Here is an 8,981-nt window from a genome sequence, read left to right as displayed (position 1 = left end):
TGGGTTAAAGGATCTGGTGTTGCTATAGCTGCAGCATAGGTTGCAACTGTGGCTCTGATCCCTGGCCCAGGAATTCCATATAATGCTGGGAAGCCAAAAAACAAAATAAAAAAGTCCTGGGGCTAGTTTGGAAATTCATCTAAGTTTAGGAACCTCAGTGTAGTGGATACAGCCATGGCTGCTGAGAAAAAGACTTGGGTTTAAGTTCTCATCTGCTACTACAAGATTTGGGGAAAACGAATCCCTTGAAACATCAATTTTCTCTTAAGAGAGGTTACAAAATGCTTATTTCTTGGTATGTAGCAGAGAGGATTAAATAAGATAACAGGTGAAAAATATTCATAAATAATTATTTTCATTTAATATTAACATATCTCAATTAAAAGACTCCAAAAAATGGGCATTCCATCCAATTTCAGATTCACTTTTAGCACTTCATGCATCTCACCACATTGATCTCTGAATTCAATAATTTCAAATTTACAACAAATACAGCCATAGCTATCCCCTCTAAAAACAAACATAAGCTTAACAATTATATGTAAAAAGAAGCCAAGAATCTTGAGAAGCTTTTTTTGTCCTCCAGCTATTAATGTGTCTGTCTTTGGGGAAAGGGTGTTTTGTATTTCTTGCTATCAATCCTTCACTTAATATGGAACTTCATGAATTCCAGCTGTTAGCCACATAATTTCTTTCCACATCTGATTTCTGGGCTTTTCCCTTGTCTCTAAATCCTTCCCATATGTTAGTCAGGGGGCCCCGGGAGTGGAGAACAGAACACAGGAGGCTCAAAGCTACCCCCTGTCCAAGGGCTAAAGTGGTGCATGAGACTACATGACAAGCCACCAGTGCCCTGATTAGTAGATGCTCTTTATCTTCTTACCAGGCCTTCTGCCCTCCAGGCTGCGGCAGCTCCTTATTTTCCTGAGCTATTCTTCACTTCACCATGTGAAAAAAAAAAACACACGCACACACACAAAATATATATACTTTTTTTCAGCTGAAACTGCCCCTAGACTGTCTGCATTCTGGCTTTGTTTACAAAGACTCTGCGGTGTTCTTGCCATCAGAAGAAAAGGGAAAAAATACCCACCTCATCTTCGATTTAACCTTTTCCAATCAAGGTCTCTTCTGGTACACTATAAAAATATCAAATAGTGATTTATATGGGAAAAATGTGATTCTTAAGAGATGGAACAGTGGCTCAAAATACTCTAATGCACACATAAGTAAAACGCTACAATTTTTAAGCTAAGCATATCTGCTTAAAATGAAATACACTGTTGAAATGTTATCTTCTAAGGAGCACCCCTTGGTTTCATAGTTGACTTGAAAGCAGGAATCCTGGGACTGTTCTATTTTGCCAGTTCAGGCCGTGCTTCAGTCTGGGCTTGGTGGATCCCTTGCGCATCCTGCCTCTCCATCTCCAAACACATGATGAGAAATCAGTTCACTTCGAAGTCCTCTGATAATGATCTTTTCTCCATCCAAAGGAGCCCACACCACCTTAGAATTACTTGGCTACTTTTCAGCCTCCTCAACTAGGCTGAGCATTCCTTAAGGTCAAGGTGATACCTTACTCATCAGGATACTCCCCCCACCCCCCAGGCCCTTGCACAGAGTCTGCCAAATCTTGGGGGTTTATTGGTGAACTTCAATAGTGGCAAGGTATGTTTGGAGACTTAAGAAGATTATATGCATCGAGTCTTTGTGATATGTTCACCTGAAATAATTTTTCCACAACCTTCATTCTTCCCTTACTCTCTACCCTAAAATCTTCTCCGGACAGACCATTTGAAGGGCTGATTTAATTCTCAGCACCAGCTCATGAAAGGTATATGTACAGACTGGAGCATGTCTGGAGCCCAGCAGAGAGCCTGGTGGGTAGCAGTAAGATACATCTTGTGCCCCATTTCTGACTCTTTTGGTCCTACCTGTCCCCAGTTCCAGCCACTGCCACAGGACCAGATCAACTTCCCACAGGTGTACCTGGCCTCAGAAACAGCCCCCTGACCTTCGCTTCCTCCTCAGGGCTTCTCTGCTGAGAAGGAGGTGAGGTTTCCCTGCTCAGGCATGTGCAACCTGAGAGTGAGGGAGAGTAAAGGTCCCCCTGGGCAAACCCCTGACCAAGAGGGACAGGAGCCAACAGATAAATGCTTCCCTCAGACAGACAGTCCAGAGACGCACCTCCTATGGTTCCTTGGGCCCTGCCATGGCATGGAGCACCCTGACAACCTGAAAATGCATCTTTTATTGACTTTCCCTCCCTCCCTGCATGGTTCCCCCATCCTTCACTTCTGCTTCCTAGAATATGCTCCCTGGAAAAACATTTACACATAAGCTTTGACCAATACTTGAGTGAACAGATCAGGATATTAAAAATCGACAAATGGTACATAAAGAACCAGGGCAAGATTATTTTCTAAAAAGAAAGACCTTGAAAGAATATAAAACTTGTCATGTGGAACGAAGTGGAGATTTATTCTGTGTTGTTCAGATCACCTTAAACTGGATCCACAAGTGAAAGTTACAATGCAGACTTTGACTCAATGGAGAGTTAAGAAAACATGTAGCAATTAGAGCTGGCCTCCCTGCCTGCCTGTGTCCCAGCTGCCAGCTCTCCTCTTGGGTCCATCCTGCACCAAATCTTCCTTTAATCAACAGCCTTTTCGTCAAGTTATCCCTAGTTTGAACACCTCTAATAGACTGCCACTCACTTAAGGACCAAGTTCACACTCTGGCACTGGAACTATTTGGCAAGACAATGAGCCATACTGTGAGGAGAGGAGCACCCTGTCAACAAGGCCTGTCAAGCTATGACCAGTTTGGCAGGTTTGCTATAAATAAGGTTCTCCCCCCAGTCCCTCTTTCCAGGTGCCTGCTAGCTATGTCCACTCTGGTGTTCCATCATCACTTAGTACTTAGTCCATCTAAAACAGAATTCATTCGGGTCCTCCCCAACTTACTCTCCCAACATCTTTATTTCTGAAGAGGTACTTTCCTATTCTCTGGTGAATTCCCAGCCACGGGTAAGACCCTGCTCAAATGCTGCTTCCTCCATCAATTCTCTGTAGTTTGCCCTCTTCTATTTTTTTCATGCCTACATTTTAACAACATACAATTACAGCTGTGAGAAACACAAAAAAAGTCTCTGAACACATTGAGGACAGAGACAAACTCTCACTCTTTATACTTGTTACTTTTTAACAATTTCAGCCTCTAAACAGTGTCTTGAACATAGAAAGTGCTCAGTAAGTTCTTGGTCATGAGTCACTGAAGGAATAAAGCAATGTTAAGGGATGTGATTCCTCAAGTTATCACACGGTGAAACCTGAGAGTCACTGTCCCTCCCATCAAATCTGAGTTAACCAAATTAGTCTCGCTTCTTTCTTCTAATCCCTCACATCTCTCCTGGATTCCATCGCCGTCCCACTGATTTAGGCTGGGCCTTGAATTTCATTCAATAACTTCCCGACCAGGATCTCTACCTCCAGGCACTTTCAACACCTTTTAATATGCTCTGTTCTCTGTGGATAAAAACATCAGATTATTCTTTCTAAAAATCCCACTGCTGGCTTCCCTCTACCCAGGAGGATAAAATCCTAGTGTTTTGTCCAGGAATTCAGTTGTTTTCTGGTCCTGTCTTGCCAGCTTTATTTTTCACACTCCTTACATCAAACTGGGGTGTTCTGCTCCCTGTAGTTCCCAACCATGACTTCTGCATTTCTTCTGCCTGGCCACATCCTACACTTTTTAAGACGCCAGTTCAAATTCTCTCACCTCCATGAAGACTTTCCTAATGACTAAGTCCCAAATTCTCACTCCAGTCTCTGAAATTCTAATGTATGTATTGCCTTTAACTATCCTCTAAGGGAGTTCCCGTCGTGGCGCAGCGGAAACAAATCCGACTAGGAACCATGAGGTTGCGGGTTCGATCCCTGGCCTTGCTCAGTGGGTTAAAAGGATCCGGCGTTGCCGTGAGCTGGGGTGTAGGCCGGGTCTGGCCTGGGTAACCTCCATATGCCGAGGGTGCAGCCCTAAAAAGCAAAAAAAAAAAAAAACTATCCTCTAAGATTGTCCCTTACCAAAAAAAAAAAAAAACCCACCTAGTGAAGTCAAATAAGTTTGAGAAATATCTATCTATCTATCTATCACAATAACGACAACCTTTGAAGGTGTGTACCAGCCATTAGTTTTATGTACGCTGTTGTTGCAATTAATCCTCATGTCAGGGAGGAGGGAATTTGCTCCCTACCCATCCTGAGTCCTTTTCACTGGTCTAACAATTAAATTGGCATAAGACAGACTAACAGGAGAAAAATCAAATTTAATTTCATATATATGAAGATCTCCTCAATAGAGGACTTAAAGAAATGACCAAAGCAGACAGTTTTTACACTTTTTAGACAAAGAAACAATAAATCTGTGAAGAACTGACAAGACAAAGAAGTTTGGGATTAGGGTAGTACTTGAGCAAAGAAGTAACAAGGTTTGTTTATACAGCCCCCTACTAGCCTTGAATTTCCCATCTCTGGTGACAACAATGTATCTCTATCTCCTGGTACAGGGAGGGTACCTTTCGTATGGGAAACTTACTTCCTATTTTCAGGTAGACAGAGAGGAGGGTCGGAGTATTCCCCTAATACTGGCTGTTTCCTGAGCAACTCTAATCCAAAATAATCAGTATGCCACTTTGACATAGTTTGGGTAGCCTGCCCTGAGCCCCAACATTCACAACAACCCTATGAGGTGCTATATCTCCGTCTGAAGGTAAGAAAACTGAGTTGAGACATTTGACCCCCTTAAGCCTCAATTTTCTTATCTGTAAACTAAGATCCAAACTCAGACAGAGTTTGTGATATGCTCTTCTAGAATATGTAGAATCGGTCAAGTTTTCAGGTATAGAAAATGGAACACAAATTTCAGGGCTGGCCATTACCAACATTGTCTTAGTTCTTCAATAGACTAGAAGCTCTCTGAGGGCAAACACCAGCCCAAATCCCAATTGTACTTCCATAGCAGAAAGCACGGTAAATACCCATCCCCCTAAAAAAGTGGTACCTTTTTTTTAAATTTCATGTTATTAAAGACTATTTTAAATGTATAAAAACAGTATGTTATATTTTACATAGCCCTTTCTCGTCTATTAATTTATTCTATTTTCAAAACAATGCTCAGGTAGGTCAGTACTTTTTGTCAACAAGAAAATCAAGATACAGAGAAAGAAGATGATGTGCCCAGGAATGGATACATAAGATTTGGCAAGGAGTAGGCTTCCTACATCTCATTACTGAGTGTGTAATCCTCACTTCACTGGACACTGGGACCCCTGTGTCAGCATCTCTGGGAGGGGCTTGATTGAAAACATTGAGTAAGGTCCCTTTACTGCATTCAATGGCCACTGGACTGTCAACCTCAGAGATCTATAAAATGTAAATATGTAGGAAAAAATAATACAGAGTTTTATGACACATCTATCTTGAATGCATTCAGGCCCCTGTTTTGTGGAAATCACTGTTTCTCTAAAGTGAATTACTAGAGGAATACATGATATTACACAAAACAAGCCCCTATTCCTTTTGTTACTATTTTGCTGTTCTTACCCTTTCTGCAGATACCATCGTGTCACCTGCTTGTTTTTAGTATTTAAACACTATAATTGAAACACAAAATATAACAGGTCTTTTCACATCTCCTTGTGGATATGTGTATGGAAATTGTTCACACACAGGCATAGATGTACCCTAGACAAGGCAGAACTTAGTTAGTCCCCTGGGCTGTGAAGCCACATTTTTTTGTTCTCAAAGTCTTTGCATAAATAACAGGCTTTGGTATTTCTCTTAGCAGCAATCTAATTTCTCTCAAAAACTCCCCCTGGTTAGTAGGGGAGGTTGCTTTCAATGAATTTTTCTGTTGCCATCATCCTTTTCCTGATCAATGTTTTAGTCTAATTACTTGATTTTTAAATTACTTTGTAATTACAAAATGTTCAGCTAATTTTAGCTTAATTCCAAAAAGTGATTTACATTGGTGCCATCTCTTTGTCTGTTCCTTTCTTTGGCAATACTGCAGCTAGATGTGAAATTAATTGCACCCTGATTGTAAGGATGCCACCTGAGCTGGCTAGCTGTTCTTCTTTGAGGAAGCATCAATTTAAAAAAGGAAAAAAAAAAAAGCATTCAAGCTGATGGATAAAAGAATTAGGATCTCTTAGCTTGGAAAAGTGTTGAGGGGTGACTATAATCGCTTTTAAGTACATAGGAGATAATGGCTAGTTGTCGGCAACTGCAGGGAGAACAGAACAAAAGAAAATAGGTTTTCAGAAGGAACGTGGAGATTCAGAATAGAAATAAGGAATAAATTACTATCTAAAGATGGGACTGGTGTAAATTGCAGACAAGATGAATCCACAGAACACGTGACATTTTGAAGAGTCCCAGGAAGGCTTCTGCTCCCGCACAAACCTCTCTCTCCTGCTTCCTTTTAGAGAATTCTCAACGTCCTTCCTCCTCATTTTTCCATATTCCCTAAGACGTTCTTTTAAAATCAAATCGTTTTATGATTCATTAAGTTACAGGCAGACAAGTATGGCTTCCAGGACCAGCAACATAATTTATGCCCAGGATGAAATGAAAAAAGCCCCTTGTTCAAAAGGTAAGGATGGCAAGATGGCAACAGCAGAGCATTAAAACCGAATGAGGCCCTTCTAGAAGCAAAGCCCTATGTTGCTGCACAGGTCACATACCCACCCAGCTGGTCCTGATGGCTCGGTTTGCTAAGATACAGAAAATAAGGAGGTTAGGCCATGCGGCCTCTAAGATCCCTTAAGAACCTGCCAAATGATGGACGTAGATCCAATGCCCAATCACAGCACAGCAAGCCTCCTGAGATCATGGTTGTAGGGAAAGGGCATTGTGAGGAGAGGAGGAAAGCAGAGGAAGGGGAGATAAAAACAGCCCGATTCACCCTGAAGTCACGGGAGGATCTGGGTGAAGGAAGATACCATGAGCACAGGGAAAACCTGCAGACCAAGTCCCTGGCCACCCCTTTGCTGATGCCCCTTTTCTCCAATGCCTTCAATTGGTCCTCAACCTCCACCACTGAGCACTCTCTTCTTAGCATTGATCTGTCCCCACATTCTCTCCATCCAAAACTGCAGTCTGTGCCTCTCTATTCCCACTGTCTGTGCTAGCTCATGTCTTAATAGCTAACAATGTCTTAACACCTAAATCTACTCTGTCTAAAATGGGTTACTTAAAAGGACAAAAAAGAATATCAAATCCAACCCTCTGGGGCCTAGGAGAACAGCCTAAAATAAAATAAGTCCAAAGTTTAATGTAAGGGGTTTTTTTTAATTGTAAACATATATGTGAATTCTATTCTGTAGACCATAATATAATTGTGCCTATTTCCGTATTTTTTAAGAAATTATAATATGTCGAATTACATCTAGAACAAAATAAGTTTATCTACAGTTTCATTTTTCTCCAGGCGTAAACAAAATATTTGATCCAGGACAATTGTGACAAGAAGCCACACTGATATGTGGGAGCCAGGTGGGTTTTACTTTATTTTGTTTTTATTTGGGATAACTAGAAATTCAAAAACGCCACTTCATAAGGTGACAAAACTCATTTTTCAAAGACTAGCTGTGGGGTTTTGCCAAGGCCAGCCTATCACCTCAGCTCTGCAAAGTTTGTACTAGCCCTCAGGACCAACAAAATGAGCATATGTTCTCCCAAAACAGAATAGCTGGTTCATTTTAATGTAACCAATTCTCTAATAGCCAAAAGTTTCTTGATAACACAAAAGTACTAAGTACCAACTTTTCTAATCTATACTCTTTCGATCTTCAAGAAAGGATGAAATTGGCCAACACAGAAAAGATGGATTTAGTGGATTTTCTTGTGCATAGTCCCCAAAACACTCATGAGAATAGAAAGTCAAACTTAACCCCTGCCCCACAGCCTCCTACATAAACAAGGTGATGCTCCACACTTATTCCGTGGCTTCTCCATGCCACCAGAGGGAAAATGCGGCTCAATCTCCTTGAGACAATATGTGCATGTTCATTTCTGGTTGCCCTTTAATAAATATCAACAAGGAAATAAGGGCTGTCATTTGCTGACCACATCTCACACACCAAGCACAAAGCCAAAGGTCATGCATGGGGCACTTCAGTCGCACTGACACTAGGAGGAAGGATGATTACCTCACCAAGTCATTAGGGGGCTTGGAAGAGTTACTTAATGTTAGCTAATTTACATATGCTATTTTCTTTAATCCCCTTGATAACCTCATGATTAATAAGTCAATAAGATCAAAGTATTAAACATCAGCTGAAATTTCACCCCAGTTCAATAAAATGGGGAAACGCGTCCTCGTATCCTTGCCCTGTTGTAACTGAGCGGGAAAACTACAAGGCCTTCCTGGGACAGACCCCTAGCCCCCATGGCCCCTGCCTGCCTCTCCTTTATAGAAAAACTTTAGTTTCCTAGGCCTTCCCCAGTTACCAAGAGGAAATTTAATCAGAGAAATGCAGAAAAAAAGGAAAAGAGTCAAGCCACTAAACAAAGTCAAGAGCCTCTGGCTCCTCAAGGGCTATAGATAATATTCTGAGCCATATCCTTGAGCTATTTTGCCACCATCTCTAAGAGGCCTTCCCTAACCACCCAATCTAAAGCAGCCTAATCACACTCCAGCCACACAATCCCATCACCCTGTTTATCTCCCATAGAGTGGTTCCTTCTGTTCAGGTTTCTGGATCATTGCCTGTCTCCCCTCAGCAGAGGGTCAGCTTTCTGAGAAGAGGGACCTCATTTAGGCCACCACTGCAAACCTAAGATGTGGACTGGTGCCAGTTCATCATAAGCCCTGGGGTGGTCATGAATGAGTCAATCTACTGCACCACATGAACCAGCTTTCTTCAGAGAACATAGATTCAACCTTAGCCCGCTTTCCTGATCAAAAGCACCCTCTCT

Source organism: Phacochoerus africanus, chromosome 7 (genome assembly GCF_016906955.1).
Source record: "Phacochoerus africanus isolate WHEZ1 chromosome 7, ROS_Pafr_v1, whole genome shotgun sequence".
Taxonomy (NCBI): domain Eukaryota; kingdom Metazoa; phylum Chordata; class Mammalia; order Artiodactyla; family Suidae; genus Phacochoerus; species Phacochoerus africanus.
This window is presented reverse-complemented; position numbering follows the sequence as displayed.